General features: G+C 38.0%; 1 protein-coding gene and 1 long non-coding RNA gene across 15 annotated transcripts in view; both read left to right on the top strand.

The window, feature by feature from the left end:
• The first annotated feature begins 928 nt into the window (after nucleotides 1-928).
• On the top strand, nucleotides 929-3,558 carry LOC117655702 (uncharacterized). 2 transcript variants are annotated; one of them, XR_004588771.3, is made up of 3 exons: nucleotides 929-1,011; nucleotides 2,728-2,791; nucleotides 3,464-3,558. It is a non-coding gene; the product is annotated as an uncharacterized LOC117655702 (long non-coding RNA). The 2 variants fall into 2 exon arrangements; XR_004588770.3 differs by having other exon boundaries at nucleotides 937-1,024.
• Nucleotides 3,559-10,508: 6,950 nt separating this feature from the next.
• CNOT2 (CCR4-NOT transcription complex subunit 2) overlaps nucleotides 10,509-15,789 on the top strand; it is a 68,816-nt gene continuing 63,535 nt past the window's right edge. For 2 of the 13 annotated variants that reach the window (XM_034403045.3, XM_087874102.1), the window contains exon 1: nucleotides 10,510-10,979. The gene's annotated coding sequence lies outside the window, so the exon portion shown is untranslated. Of the gene's footprint in view, nucleotides 11,567-11,591; nucleotides 12,114-14,003; nucleotides 14,141-15,789 lie in introns of those variants that run through there. The other 11 variants (XM_060694658.2, XM_060694654.2, XM_087874105.1 and 8 more) reach the window with 11 other exon arrangements.

Below are 15,789 nucleotides of genomic sequence, written 5' to 3'. Positions count from 1 at the left end.
ATTTGTTCTGGGAGATGGCAGAAGAGAGATGTTATATAATTTCTTAAACTCAGAACAGTCAACTTAAATATAGGCATTATATGGGAAAAGGCCCCAGAAGGAAAATTCATATTAAACCAAGCTGTCTAAAATATGCTGTTCATAAAAATATGTGCATAATGATACAATTAAAAAATCAGGAAAGTTCAGTCTTCATCTTTAACTGAAAACTGCATCTTTTTCAAAGATACTTTTGGAATACTTTCTTAACAGAAGTGACCATTTGCTATTTTTCTATTGATTCACCTGAAACATTTACTAATGCTTCTATTTAATTGTTGTTAACTGCATGCTTTTTTGTAGTAAAAACTAGGTTTCCTGTTTCTTCTTCCAAATTCTTCTAACCTATATTAAGAATCATGTTTCATTAATAAAATGGTAACAGATTGATGTTCCATATACCTATTGAAAATAGACCTCTTTCTAGTCTTAAATTAACCCAATACTCTTTCCACTGATAATTTAAAAGGATCTTTGCTTCCTAATCTTTAGGAACAGTGCATTTTCTATCCATTAGTTCAGAAAGTGTAACTGACAAGTAGCATCTGCAACAATCATCCACCCCGTTTTTTTAGCCAAAATCACACATACTCTTACTGTCATTTAAAAAGTGGATATGAATAAAATTGTTTTCTATTTTTGTAGCACTTCATTTCATGGTTCTGGTTTCTTGTCAACCACTGGCCTCCAAATGAAACTACAATATAAGCCTTCTTTGGCTCCTTTTGGTCATAATTGATCATAATTTCTCACAACTTCCCATTTTCTTGCATTTCTTTTACTGTGGATTCCTTGGCCAACTTCTGCGCATGCTCAGAAGCATTTTGATGATGTCAGGGGCAGTGGGCGGAGCCTCTCGCCGGTTTTTCTACCGGTTCTATAGAACTGGTGCGAACCGGGGGCAACCCACCACTGATTAGATGTAATGTAATGTAAACAAGTATACAGGATAAGCTGTTTCTCTTTATCAAGGTATAACAACAAAGTAAGCCTGAGTATTTTATACATTAGAGTTTTTTTTTCCTTTTTGCCAATTGCCTTCTTTTCTCTTCCCTCTTTTCATCCTGGTCAACTGTCATCTGACATGCACTGAAAAGAACCAAACTCAAGTGGTACAGGAAAAATAGTTTGCTAATATTAGGTAAAGGTAAAGGTTCCCCTTGCACATATGTGCTAGTCATTCCCGACTCTAGAGGGTGGTGCTCATCTCTGTTTCAAAGCTGAAGAGCCAGCACTGTCCAAAGACATCTCTGTGGTCATGTGGCTGGCATGACTAAACACCAAAGATGCACGGAACACTGTTACCTTCCCACCAAAGGTGGTCCCTCTTTTTCTATTTACATTTTTTACGTGCTTTCGAATTGCTAGGTTGGCAGAAGCTGGGACAAGTAACGGGAGCTCACCCTGTTACATGACACTAGGGATTCAAACAGCTGAACTGCCGACCTTTTGATCGACAAGCTCAGCATCTTAGCCACCCCGTCCCTTGCTAATATTAAGTTATCTCAAATGGAGAAAAATGATCCATTCCCCCCAAAATCATATGCAAGTTATCAGAATTTATTTTATTTTAAAATTATTTCCCCCAAAGGGTGACATCAATCTGTAAATCACTGCACTGTCCAACCATATAATCCCTGTATCATTATGCATTTTCTTTGTTGTCAAAATCATCTACACCATTTGAATACAAAGTTGGAAGCCATACACTTAATGATTAAACCATTCTTTATGAGTCACAATTTAATATGGTATGTAGCAATCATGTCACACATAACTGCTTGCTAAATGTCTGCCACAGTGCTGAAAATGGTTTTGCAATACCATAAAATTAATTCTGCAGTACTGGCATGACAGTCTTATCACTATCACTGATGACTAGGATCAGTCTTTAGCTGTACTATAATCACCCTAAGTCAGTGCAACTGAGAAATAAGCTGCTTCTGTCACATTAGAATTGAACAAAATTTAATTTTTGTCTTTTGTGTATACTGCAAACATTTTAATTTTTTCTGCATATATTGTTTCTAACAGTTTGAACAAAATATTCAAGAACTCTGTGCTACTGATCTCCTAAAACCAGTTTCCTCTTATTTGTAATAGAAAAGCTCCATTTTATGGTCTGCTGATTTTTAGCATTTACTTTTACATATTTTTTTGGAACTTGTTTTCTTGTTCATTTGCAATTGTTCGATCTTCAGATTAGAACTGCACAGTAAATGTTGTTTTTCAACAGATTTCCTTCATTTGAATATTTAAAACTAAAAGGATTTTTTTTTTTAGTTTTGTTTCTTACTAATAAAATTTCATCTTGTATTTATCCTTCCGTCCCTTGCCCTAGTAATATGGCTTTGTAAAAAATCTTGTCTCCTTCTTTGACAGCGTAATTATTCTAGCAGATAGCCATAATGCTCTGGATATAATTTACCTTGATTTCAGGGAATTTGTAATAAGATTTCAAGCGTGTCAGATCAAGAAGATTCTATAGGAAGAATAAAACTACTTTTTTGACGTAGGTTACAACAGAATGTGGCAAGTCTGATTGTGCTTTACCTCCCTTCCCTCTTAAAATCCAGTTAATTAGGGAGGACCCTGCTTAAATCTATCCTAAATACTACCAAGTTTCCAAGGTCTTAAAGGAATGTTTCAGTCTTGTTTATTTCTTGATTTTTGTCCATTTCCCTCCAGGTCATACCATTGGTCCTCTACACCATGATGTTATAATTAATAAGCTGTAAAGTAGATAAAACAGGTAAGATGTGGTTTAGAATGCACCACAATAAGTTGGGTCCACAACTAGCTGGCTAATAGCACTCAGAGAGTGAGTATAAATGGCTTTACTGCAGAATATTTATTTTTATGCTTCTTCTGAGATCTGGATGATGGGTCTGATGGGCTGCTTATCATACTTTACAGAAAATTGGGAGATCTGGCCAAAACCTAGGATCAGATAGCAATATTGCAATCAATTCTGGACAGGTTGGAAGATTAGGCTCCTATAAATAGGATGTCATTTAACATGGAGAAAAATAAGTGAGAAAAAATGAAGGGCATACATATAAGAGGGATTCACTGATGGCGCAGTGGTTAGAATGCAATATATTGCAGGCTAATTTTGCTGACTGCCAGGAGTTCGATCCTGAATGGGCTCAAGCCTTCTCTTTCCTAGGTCGGTAAAATGAGGACCCAGACTGTTGGGAGCAATACGCTGACTCTGTAAACCACTTAGAGAGGGTTGTAAAGCACTGTGAAGTGGTATATAAGTCTAAGTGTTATTGCTATTGAACATCATCATTTTAGCCATTGTCTATCCACTGCAGGATGAAGGCTTCTTCTGCATGTTTCCAACCAATATTATCCTGAGCTTTCTTTTGCCAATTGGGCCCACAATACTTGCTAATGTCATCCATCAATCTTGTTTTAGGTCTCTTTCGTGGACACTTTTATCAAGTAGGATCCATTCTATGACTGCCATAAAAGGAATTAGTGGCCTGAAAATGCTACATCAAAAAAGATGTGGTACAGTCATTGACAACAAGAGCTTATCCAGGCAGTTTTAAGAGTGATCTGAAGAAAAACAAAGTTAGCTATTATTGTCAGTCCAGTGCAAATATCTGAAGAAGTGATGGGAGAAATAGCAGTCTTTATCTTCCTGGATGCAAAAAATGCTGCAATGGAGACTGTAATCATGAAACAGAATGACCTCTGCTTTTTGGAGAGAGAGAGACTATTAGAAATGTACTCAAAAACCATACTGACAGCAATGATTTGTAAAGATTTGTAAAATTTGTTATAAACCTGAAATCTGAAAAAATACAAATTGATGCCTTTGTACAGAGGTGCTGGAGAAAACTGCTGAGTGGATTTTTTTTCAATAGCATGATGAATAAATCATTCATTAGAATGATTAGATTAGAATATATAGTACAAGTGGATAGTGAAACTTTTTTTGATTCAGAATACAGAAGCAAGAATTTTTGGACTAGACTCTGATGTTTGGAAAAATTAAAAGCAGTTTAGAAAGAAGCCAGCAAATGAAAAGGTGGCTAGACATTATCATTACTATCATGAGCATGAGCTCACAAATATTCAGAAAAGCAGATAGTGACAGACAAACCTGGAAAATGTTTGCCCACTGTATGATACTGTAGGATGATAATATCCATTCAGTTGTGTCTGACTCTTGGCAATTCCATGAGCTGGGTCTTTCCACTTCTTCCGATGTTGCACTAACTCATTGTATGCAAAGAGTTATAAAGAACTGAATGATCAAGAACTACTAAGAAAGAACTCAGTAGTATAGATTGTAGGCTTATCTTTTCAGAGGTTTTACCAGTATATAAGGAACAAAAAGGGAAAGGCCAACATGTAATGGAGTTTAATGTGTGGCTAAAGGAGTGGTGTAAAAGGGAAAGCTTTGGTTTTATTAGTCATGATGTCTGCAACTGGTCCAATGAAAAACTGTACAAGAGATGATTTGAATACATCAAAGAAAGGGACTGAGTTACTTGGCATTAAATTCACAGATTTTCCTGATAAACATTTAAACTGAAGAGCAGGGACAGAGAATGAATTGATACAGAACATTTCTGTCCCCAGCAATCTAAAATTAATACAGTTATCAGTGCATGTAACATAGATGTTTGTGCAGGTAAGATTATCAACCTTGCTGTTAAGCAAAACCAATCATTTAATAGTGAGTGCCATGTGCACTAATCAAACAGGTGGCAAGAAAGTAGGGGCAGTCAGGCACAACGCAGGTTATGTAGACAGTAAACACAGAGTCAATCAAAATGGACTCAAATGTCTATACACCAATGCAGAGTATGAGAAATAAATAGGGTGAATTAGAAATTCAAGTAAATGAGGGCTTATATGATATTGTAGCCATTACAGACACTTGGTAGGATGAACCCACAAATGGAACATGCAGCTAGAAGGATACAAATTATTTAAAAGAACTAGACCAAATAAAAAAGGAGGTGGAGTTGCACTATATATAAGAAATAACTACATCTCTACAAAAATAGAACACAACAATGACGAAAATTATCTTGAATGCATTTGGGTCAATATTAAAGGGGAAAAAATGACATTGCCATAGGTGTATACTATAGGCCACCCAACCAAACAGAGGAAGTAGATGAACTTTTTGCTAGTCAGCTAACTAAGGTATGTAAGAAGCACATCACAATAGTAATGGGGGATTTTAACTACCCTGACATCAACTGGGAGACATACTCTGTACCAAGTGGAAGATCCAACAGGTTCCTGACAAACCTAGCAGACAACTTTGTTTCTCAAAAAGTAGAGAAGGGAACAAGGGGATCAGCCATATTGGACTTAATTCTCACTAACAGAGATGAAATGATAGGAGGTGTTGAAACTACAGGAATCTTGGGGACGAGATCACGCAATATTGGAATTCAACATTATGCAAGAACAAGCAGTAGAACAAAGTCAAACTAGAGTCTTGGACTTTAAGAGAGCTAATTTCAATAAACTTAGAGAGAGCTTGGAAAGGATTCCATGGATGAGAATCCTCAAGGGGAAAACAACTCAAGAAACTTGGGAAATTTTGAAAAGTGCGATTATAAAAGCCCTGTTTAGCACAATACTAATGAAGAAGAAAAATAACAGCTCTCAAAAGAAACCAGCATGGCTGCATAAAGAACTCTCCAACAAATTGAAAGACAAAAAGGACAAGTATAAAAAGTGAAAAGAGGGGCACATAACTAAGGCAGAATATTAGCAAATAGCCCGAGCCTGCAAAGATGAAGTGAGGAAAACTAAGGCTCACAATGAACAAAGGCTTGCGACCAGTGGTGGGTTGCTCCTGGTTCGCAAGAACTGGTAGTAAAAATTTGTAGTAGTTCGGAGAACCGGTAATAACATTGGTTGGCCATGCCCCCAAACCGGTCCCCGGCCCGGTTGCAGCTCGCTTACCCCGCCCACCTCATCAGAGGCTTTTTTTAAAAAAAAAATTTTTAAAGCATTTTTTCTACAACCTTTTCGGCCGAAAAAATGCTTTTAAAAGTTTAAAAAAAAGCCTCTGATGATCATGCGGTTCAGCTGGGATCATCAGAGGCTTTTAAAAGCATTTTTTCTACAACCTCTTCAGCCGAAGAGGTTGTAGGAAAAAAACGCCTTTAAAAGCCTCTGGTGATCCCAGCTGAGTTGCCTGATTGTCAGAGGCTTTTAAAAGCATTTTTACAACCTCTTAAGGTTGTAGAAAAAATGCTTTTAAAAGTAAAAAAAAAAAAGTTGGCCACGCTCACTGTCACATTACCCTCCACCAAGCCATGCCCACAAAATAAGCCACGCCCACAGAACCGGTAGTAAAAAATTTTAGAACCCACCCCTGCTTGCGATAAATATAAAAATATACAAAAAAAGCTTCTTCCAACATGTTAAAAACAAGAAAGTCAAGGAAACAATTGGTCCATTGCTGGGAGAAAGTGGCAAGAAGGTGACAAACAATAGGGAGAAAGCAGAACTACTTAACTCGTTTTTTGCATCTGTCTTTACACAAAGGGAAAAAACAGTCCAACCTATCAAAAACAGCACCACAAAAAACAGATTAGGAACACAAGGTAAAATAGGGAAGAAAATGGTGAGTACCTGTCTACTTTAGACAAGTTCAAATCACCAGGACCAGATGGACTACACCCCAAGGTTCTGAAGGAACTAGCAGACAAGATCTCAGAACCATTGAACTATATCTTTCAAAGATCCTGGAGCACAGGGAACTGCTAGAGGACTGGAAAAGAGCTTATGTTGTTCCCATCTTCAAAAAGGGGGAAAAAAACAGATCCAGGAAACTACAGATCTATCAGCCTGACCTCAATACCAGGGAAGATTCTGGAAAAGATAATCAAGCAATGAATCACTGAACACCTAGAAGCAAACAAAGTAATAACCAAAAGCCAACATGGGTTTGTCAAAACAGAGCATGCCAGACTAATCTTATTGCATTCTTTGACAAAGTGACAAGATTAGTGGACCAGAGGAGTGTTGTCGATATAATTTACTTGGACTTCAGTAAGGCATTTGATAAAGTAGATCATAACCTACTACTAGATAAAGTAGAAAAATGTGGGTTAGACAGCATCACCACCAGATGGATTCGTAACTGGCTGACCAACCACACTCAACATGTAGTCCTCAATGGAACTGCATCTACATGGAGGGAAGTATACAATGGGGTACCACAAGGCTCTGTTTTAGGCCCAGTACTCTTCAACATCTTCAGCAATGATTTGGACGAGGGGATAGATGGGGAACTCATCAAAATTGCAGATGACACCAAGCTAGCAGGAATAGCCAACACTCCGAAAATAGGCTTAAGAGACAGAAAGATCTTGACAATCTTGAACATTGGGCGCTATCTAACAAAATGAAATTCAATGATGAAAAAAGTAAGGTTCTACATTTAGGCAAGAAAAACAAAATGCACAGGTACAGTGTATGTGGTACCTTGCTCAATAGTAGTAACTGTGAGAGGGATGTAGGAGTCCTAGTAGACAACTATTTAAATATGAGCCAGTAGTGTGCAGCAGCTGCCAAAAAAGCCAACACAGTTCTAGGCTGCATAAAAAGAGGGATATAATCAAGATCATATGAAATGTTAATACCACTTTATAATGCCTTGGTAAGGCCTCACTTGGAATACTGCATCCAGTTTTGGTCGTCACGATGTAAAAAAGATGTGGAGACTCTAGAAAATTTATTTCAACTAGCTGGGCTGGCTTGAGTCAAATTTTAAATTGATTTTAAATTGGAACAGTTTTAATTACGGCCAAGATATTTAATTATTTTAATCAGTTTTTAGATTTTGTATGTTTTGTATGTATGTCTTGTTTTTACTTTGGCTGTTCACCGCCCTGAGTCCTATATTGGAGAAGGGCGGTATAGAAATTTAAACAAATAAATAAAATAAATAAATAAAAGTGCAGAGAAGAGCAACAAAGATGATTAGGGGACTGGAGGCTAAACTATATGAAGAACAGTTGCAGGAAATGGGTATGTCTAGTTTAATGAAAAGAAGGACTAGGGGAGACATGATAGCAGTGTTCCAATATCTCAGGGGTTGCCACAAAGAAGAGGGAGTCAAGCTATTCTCCAAAGCACCTAAGGGCAGGACAAGAAGCAATGGGTGGAAACTAATCAAGGAGAGAAGCAACCTAGGAGAAATTTCCTGACAGTTAGAACAATTAATCAATGGAACAACTTGCCCCCAGAAGTTGTGAATGCTCCAACACTGGAAGTTTTAAAGAAGATATTGGATAACCATTTGTCTGAAGTGGTGTAGAGTTTCCTGCTAGGCAGGGGGTTGGACAAGAAGACCTCCAAGGTCCCTTCCAACTCTGTTATTCTGTATTCTGTATCAAGCAAACAGGAATTAACACTTCAGTTCAGTTTTTGGAAGCAACATGGACAAGTCTACATTTGTGAGTAGCATAGAAATGGCTTGTCAATGTCATGTATATTTTTTCAACCATTCAGTCTATCTTACAGTCTTAGTTCCTGGTGATTTCTCACCCATACACTAACTAGGTCGAATGCTGTTCAGCTTTTGGAGGATGAGCCATAGTCAATTAAGTGCTTGTCTTTATTGCCAATAGTTAAGTAGTGCTTCTCAATTGTCTACTAAAAAAAGATTTGTAATTCCTAATTCAAGTAGAACAAGTTATGCTTCCCTAAAAAGTAAATTCAGTAAGGGAATTTCCCAACATAATTGTCAATTAATGCTACTTCTAGTAGTACACATTTTCTACATAGGGTGTGGCAGTACTTTTGGCTGATCTCAAAAGCAATGTTAGACCCAGTAAAATGTGGAAGAAACAGCACTAGAAAATTGGCTACACAGGTTAGTTGAAAAAGCACAGTAGAAAGCAATGGCAAGTCATTTCTGCAGTTTTACCAAGAAAGCTCAACATGTGTCTATGAAGTTACCGGGAGTTAAGTTTGACAACGTTCTTAGCTGATGATCATTTGTACACATATTAAAAGCTGAATGCTTACATGAGACTTGCAAGGAATTTCCTCTGTAAAAAATATTGATTTCAATCAGATGCAAAGATTTTGGTATGGGTAACACAAATAAAATTCAAACACATTGTTAAAACCTACAATTCTAAACACATTTTTAGGGAAGACAACGTTAAAAATACAAATATATTGTTCAATGCAAAATGTTTATATGTATTTACAACATTATTAGACAATTTGTATCTATGCTTTTAAGTCAATGTTGGCTCCTAATGACTGCTTGGACAAAAACCTGCAGTTTTCCTGATGGTTTGCTACAGCCTCCTTCCTAGGGCTGAGAGTGACTGGCCAAGGACACCAGCTGGCTTTGTGCCTAAGGTAGGACGAGTACCGTCTCTATTTCTAGTCCTGTGCCTTAACCACTACATTAAAATACAGTGCTTAATTTATGTCTCACAATTTAAATATTTGTCCCTTCCAATTGATTCATTTATTGAAAATTTTTGTACCAGTTTGATATATAGAATACTAAGCATGGAAAAACAATAATTTATTATCCAAAATATTATGATCTACAAAGATCAGGAATTACAAGATTATATTTCTGGGAGTTGTTTCATTGAAGTGTTTTCTTCAAACTCTGCCAACCAAACACAAGAGATGCTATAGTTGTAGATTTGTGCACTATTTCTATTTTCATTGGGAAAGAAACCCAGATTTAAACATGTCAGCTTATGAACTGAAGAATGTATGTGATAGATGTGCCTGATCTAATTAAAACATTAAATTACTTGCTTTTAAGATTAGCACACTGAATTAGTGTGGCACTAGAATGTTATCACCACATACATGGGTCTTAAGACCTTAGTTTAAACACAACTCCTAGGGTATAGTGTTGTACCTGATGTCCTGGGTAAAGGAACCATACCCAATTCTAGAATTTTATTATTTACTGAAGGCTTTCCAAACTCAGGATGTTGTATTTAATACTCCTGTCCTTGTTATTTTCACAAGGAATACCAAAGGTATGAGAGGTGAAAAATAGACTGGCTCAGGGACCAACAGTGATTTAGCTTTGGGATTCTTCTATTTTAATCAATGCTGCAAGCACATTACTGGACTTGCTGTATTCCTAGTTGGACTATGAATCCATCCCTCCTTCTGTATTGGGTAGAAATAGAAAATACATGTCCTTCGATTAACAGGCTGTTTTTCTGAGCATTGCACAATGTGGTCAAGTTCTGACACAAAAGTCTTACATGCACAACAAAAATGAGGAAACAGCACATACGCCTCTTGAAGTACACCTATCCAGGATCGTTATTTACATGTTCAAAAATGGCACTTTGGAAAACATCCCTAAGTGATTGCGGAATAGAAACTGCAAAATATTACAGCTTGGCGGTGGGGGAGGAGAGTTCTCCTCAACTTCAACTCTAAACATGGTGCAAAACTACGGCCGCCGTTTCCGTGCTTTCCAAACGGCCCGAATGAGCGTATGCGCGTGAAGTGCAGCAGCTTCCTCCTTCCACCGTGTAAAAAAAGCCCCCCTCCCCCTTTCCCCGGATGTCTCGGAATCAGTTCGCGGTTCGTGCAAGGCCGCTCTCTCGGAAGTTGGGCCCCGAGATCCAGGCGGTGGCGGCTCCATCGCCGTTTCCAGCCGCTCCGGCAGGGCAAAACGAGGCGAGAACGAGACCCGAATCCTGCCGCGCGCCAAGCAGGCAGGCCTCGTTTCTCTCAGGGGCCCCGGCGGGAGCGAGTCTTGGGTCGGAGAAACAATTCTAGGCCGGCCTACCGCGTCTGCCTTCCCGCTTGTCCCGTAGTCGCTGCCGGGCGGCGGCGGGGTCACGACGGCGGTGGTGGGGTCAGAGGGTAAAGGTCGCTCCCCCAGCATCCTCCGTGCGGGGTGCTCAGCCATCTTGGATCCTCGGGACAAGAAAATTCATGCGGTGAGTTCGGCCCTATTATTCTTCCCCCGCTACCATCTCCTCTGCTGCGGCCCAACTACGAATCTGCCCGGGAATCCGCGGCCGGCCGGGGAAGGGCTTCGGTCGAGTCCGGTGCGGTTTGGGCTCCTTGCGGTCTGTCTCGTCCCCCTCGGTTTCCGTTTGCTTTTGTCTCTGTGAGGGAGCGAGAAGAGGGGGGGGGGGGAAGATGTGTGAGGGAAATAGGAGGGGGAGGAACACGTCGCGGCGGTGGCGCGACGCTTAGCACGGGAGTGCAGGAGCCCCGAGGCCCAGCCCGTCTGCGTCCTCCCGCCTTTCCTTCCTCGGCGCCCGGAGCAAGTGGGGGAGGCCCCGCCGCGGGAGGCAGCATAGGGGAGCCGCGCTCTTCGGGGTTGTGAGGGTCCCGCTTTAGCTGCTTCTCCGGCCCCCCAGCTGCGTTTCCCGCCACAAGCCTCCTCTCGTCTGCATCGCTCGCGGAGGCAGCGCTCGGCCTACTTGTCTCTCTCCTTGCCCTTTATGCCTCCGGGGTGCGAGCGCCGTTCGGGGTCCGCGTCGGAGCATCGCGTTCCCCCTGATGCCTGAAACTCTGGGTAAGAAACGGGCAGTGCAGACTCCACTCCTCCTTGTAAGTGTGTGTGGGTGAGAGTGTTGGTTCCTAGGTGGACTATTACTTTCGGGGCCTGCTTTCCCGGTGAAAAAGGCCCATAACTCGTTTCCCTCAGAGTCCAAGGCTTAGACCCTGTTGCCTCAAGAACTTCGTCGGGCAGCTGTAAGAAAATCTCTTTCCGGCCCAGCGATGTTTGCAGGACAAACTTCTGGCTGATCGGTTTCGGTTTTTTATTCGGGACGAGGTGTTGAAGGTCTTGTTTTGGTTTGAAAGCACTCGTTCTGCAATAAGCACTGCAGCTCCTCGGTCATAAGCTGATACTGGAGTACGCTTAAATGGGCAAATTTAATATATTTTCTTCTTCCTTACTGCAAAATGCAAAGCGATCCTTTGTTTGCATTGTTTCTGCATGTAGGGACGTGATCAGACTTGTCACATTTTAGTGATCAGGAGTTAGGATTTGGTGAGACAGATTGTTCAGTGCATCCACTCAGGTTAAAACATGATGTAATCCTTTTCTTATGTGGCAGGTAAGTAAAGGTTGATACCCTGTATATAACAGAAATTTGCTCTCTACATTCTAGTTGCTCTATGGACGACTGAATGTATTACTGTATTTTAATACGAGCCTTATCCACTGTTCACCCACTTTTTAAATAATAAGGTGGCTTTAAAAATTACAATTAGCATGTGTCATGTAGTGTTCTTGGTACCAGTTTTTGCCTCTTAAACTCTTGGAAAGTTTTCAAGAGTGTTCAAATATTCCAGAACTAGTTACTTGAATGCTATGCAGATTTTTTAAATTTATTTTTTGCTTTTGGGGGAAGACACTATTGTTGCAAATGAAGAAGTGCATTGCAGTTCACAAAAACTGGTACCATGTATATGTAAACTGTAGAATTCCGAAGTTCCTATAGAAGCATGCTGTATTCTTAACAGCAATTTGTAGTATCCCTGTCTTCATTTTATTGTTTGATTTCCAGGAAGTGTGAGATGTAAGTAATACTAAATATTAATTGCTTTATAGTTTGTAAATACTTGACAAAGCATTTGTAGAGAAATGTATAATCATTATCTCTTGTCTAGTTGCTCAAACTTTCCCCTTCCCCCAATAGCTAAACCACAAACAGGGTTTCCCCATAATGTCACACTCTCAATGAAAAACTCTGATTAAAAATCACAACACCAGTTTTTAAAACTTTGGTACTGTGTAGTGGAAAATGGGAATAATAGTTGATAATTTTGGAGTCTATTTTTTAATCTTTGAACATACACCTTGAGAACATCTACTTTTAGGACAGGTACAAAGGTTCTGTGGTTACTATTTTTCAGGTATAAGGTGTAAGGGTTTTCAGTATTTGAACTAAACAGTTAAGCACCCTTCCTGACATCTAATAGTTTAAAAGCAGTTTAGTGTAGCAGTTAATGTACTAGACTAGAAAATGAGAAAAGTGAGTCCAATCCTGCCTTAGGCATGGAACCTGGCTGGGTGACTTTGAGCACTGTTTCTCAAATCAATTCATTTCATATAGTTGGGAGGAAAATAGAAAGGAGGATTGTATATTCTGCCTTGAGTTGAACAAAATAAAGGCAGGATGGAAATCTAATCAATCTTTTTGAATTGTATAGCTTCAGTGGCAGTTCAGCAATATTTAATATTTCTTACATACCTATAATTAGAATTACTGTTTACGTGGATGAATATATATTTAAATATGAATTTAAAAACATGTAGATCATGTCTTTCTACCTATTTATAAAATGCATCCATTTGTAGTGCTTATAATTTTAAACAACACATGAAAAACTTTCAACATTTCAGAAAATTATTAGTGAACATCAACTATTATTCTGTTTGGTTTAGGCTGTTCTTATATTTTAAAATTTGTCTGAATGCATTCCTATACTTTATACTTTTATTGGATATTTTTATACATAGATTTTTCTTTGAGGCTTTTCTATAGATTGAGTGATTGTACATTTTTTTCCACACCAAGTCTTACCTTGAGGAATCTATAGTCAAAATTCATTATCTTTCTGGCTTATTGTGATACCTGAGTGCAGTGTCAGATACCTAGGAATAGTTTAGTATTGTACAAAGATTGATTAGTATTTTAAACATTTTGGGTTAATAGTGATGGAACACTCAAATTGTTAAGCTTTTTTGTTAAGAAATATAGGCTCATGCTAAGACATAATGTATAATATAGCTTGCTTTGTTTTTTGTTTTGTGTATTTATTCATTTATGTAATTTATACAATCACCTATCTCACAAACAAAACTCTGGCCAGTGTACAACAAAACAATATCTAAAACCTTTATCATTAAATAATTAAAAAAATTAAAAACTATAAGAAGAGAGTTAAAGCAATAATAATAAAAAATAAAGATGTTAATAATAACCTCACTACTTTATCAGTCCCCTGGTTTCCCAGATTTGTTAGCATAATCATCTTTGGAGATCTTCAGAAGCTCAGAAGAGATGGGACCATTGTCTCTCCAGGACGAGAAGATTCCGCTTCTGGGTGCCAAAGCAGAGAAGGCCCACTGTTATGTGTAAACTATACTTTTTCTTTGTATGTTGCCCGAATCTAGCCAGTTGTCATTAATTTGACAAACCAAAGTTAAAGAAATCAGAACTTAGTGTGATAAGTGGTCCAACATAAAAAGTGTGTTGCTTAATATAATGTTGCTGAATTAAAAACTACTGCTCATTTGTACCCATTTGTAATATCGCTCTCAGTCTCAATGTCCCTCGAAATGTTAAAGTAATATTGGGACAACAAAAATTTGTTTCTCCTACAATAGGATATGTAGATGTAGTTACTGATAATATAAAATGATTTTATTTCAACCGTTCCAATACATATTTTTAAATCCTCATTTTTAAATGGAACTTGAATATACTAACTGGCTCTCAGATACATTGGTACTCTGTGATTTGTTTTAACCATCGTTTGTGGAACCAGCTATGATGGCTAGGATCACACAGTGTTAAGTAAAATATAAAAATTATATTAAAGCATATTGCAGGTTGTGAATCTAATCAGTAAAATGTTTGTCTTAATAACAAATGCCTTTCTCTGTGCATTCCTCTCTTATATTGACATTTAACTGTTGAATATTGAATACAGATAGTCCTTGACTTACGACCACAATTGAGCCCAAAATTTATGTTAAGTGAATCATTGTAGTTGATAAATTAGTAACCTGGTTGTTTAGTGAATTTGACTTCCCCATTGACTTTGCTTGTCAGAAGATTGCAAAAAGTGATCATGTGGTCCTGGAACGCTGCAACGGTCATAAGTATGAGTCAGTTGCCAAGCATCTGAATTTTGATCACATGATCATGGAGATGCTGCAAAGGTGGTAACTGAAAAACATTTATAAAGCACTTTTTTTCAGGGCTGTTGTACCTTTGAATGGTCACTAAATGAACTGTTGTAAGTCAAGGATTACCTGTAGTCCTCAACAAAATCAACATGATTTTGGCATATGAGGCTCTCTTTTTTGTTTCATTTTTCTATTTACACATAATGAATAAAGGGTATGGACTTATTCACACTGCAGCTTGTTAAACCAGGATTCTGATATTTTTTGATGAATTCCTCACAATATATTCTAAAATTTCTATTGTATCTTTTTCTTTTTAAAAAATGTGTACTGTATATGCATTTGGCACTTGTACTATGTGGTTCATATACAATTTTCTATGTGGCTCAAATTTTGTAGATATAGGCTGGAAACAGTACATGTTCACCAGATTCTCAGGTTTTCTGACTTCCTTAGGATGTTCTACAATACATTTGATGCAATAGAGATAATTTTGTGTATAAAGCAGATAAGGTTATTTGAATATTGGGATTTTAAGAATTGGGGAATATCAAAATTTAACATATAATTAAAGAAGAATATCTTTTGATGTTTTGAATTGCTTCTCTGTTAGTTGCATTTGCCAGAGTACATTAGTTGATCAATCATATTACTTGTATTTTTTCAGTTTTACAAAATTAACAGTACAATCCTATACGTAGTTAAATAGAATTTAGTTTCAAGTAATTCAGTCTGAAGCAGTTTGAAGTATTGGTTACCGGTAACTAATCTTACAATGTTTACAGTGCTTATAGTCAGCTGGTTTATTGCTAAATTTCTGAAGAAATATTGTATTATTAAAATGCATGATTAGGTATTCTGTGCTGTTTCTA

Source organism: Pantherophis guttatus, chromosome 7 (genome assembly GCF_059756535.1).
Source record: "Pantherophis guttatus breed Tessera chromosome 7, ASM5975653v1, whole genome shotgun sequence".
Lineage (NCBI taxonomy): Eukaryota > Metazoa > Chordata > Lepidosauria > Squamata > Colubridae > Pantherophis > Pantherophis guttatus.
The sequence above is the reverse complement of the archived record's forward strand: the minus strand, read 5'-3'. Positions and strand labels throughout refer to the sequence as shown.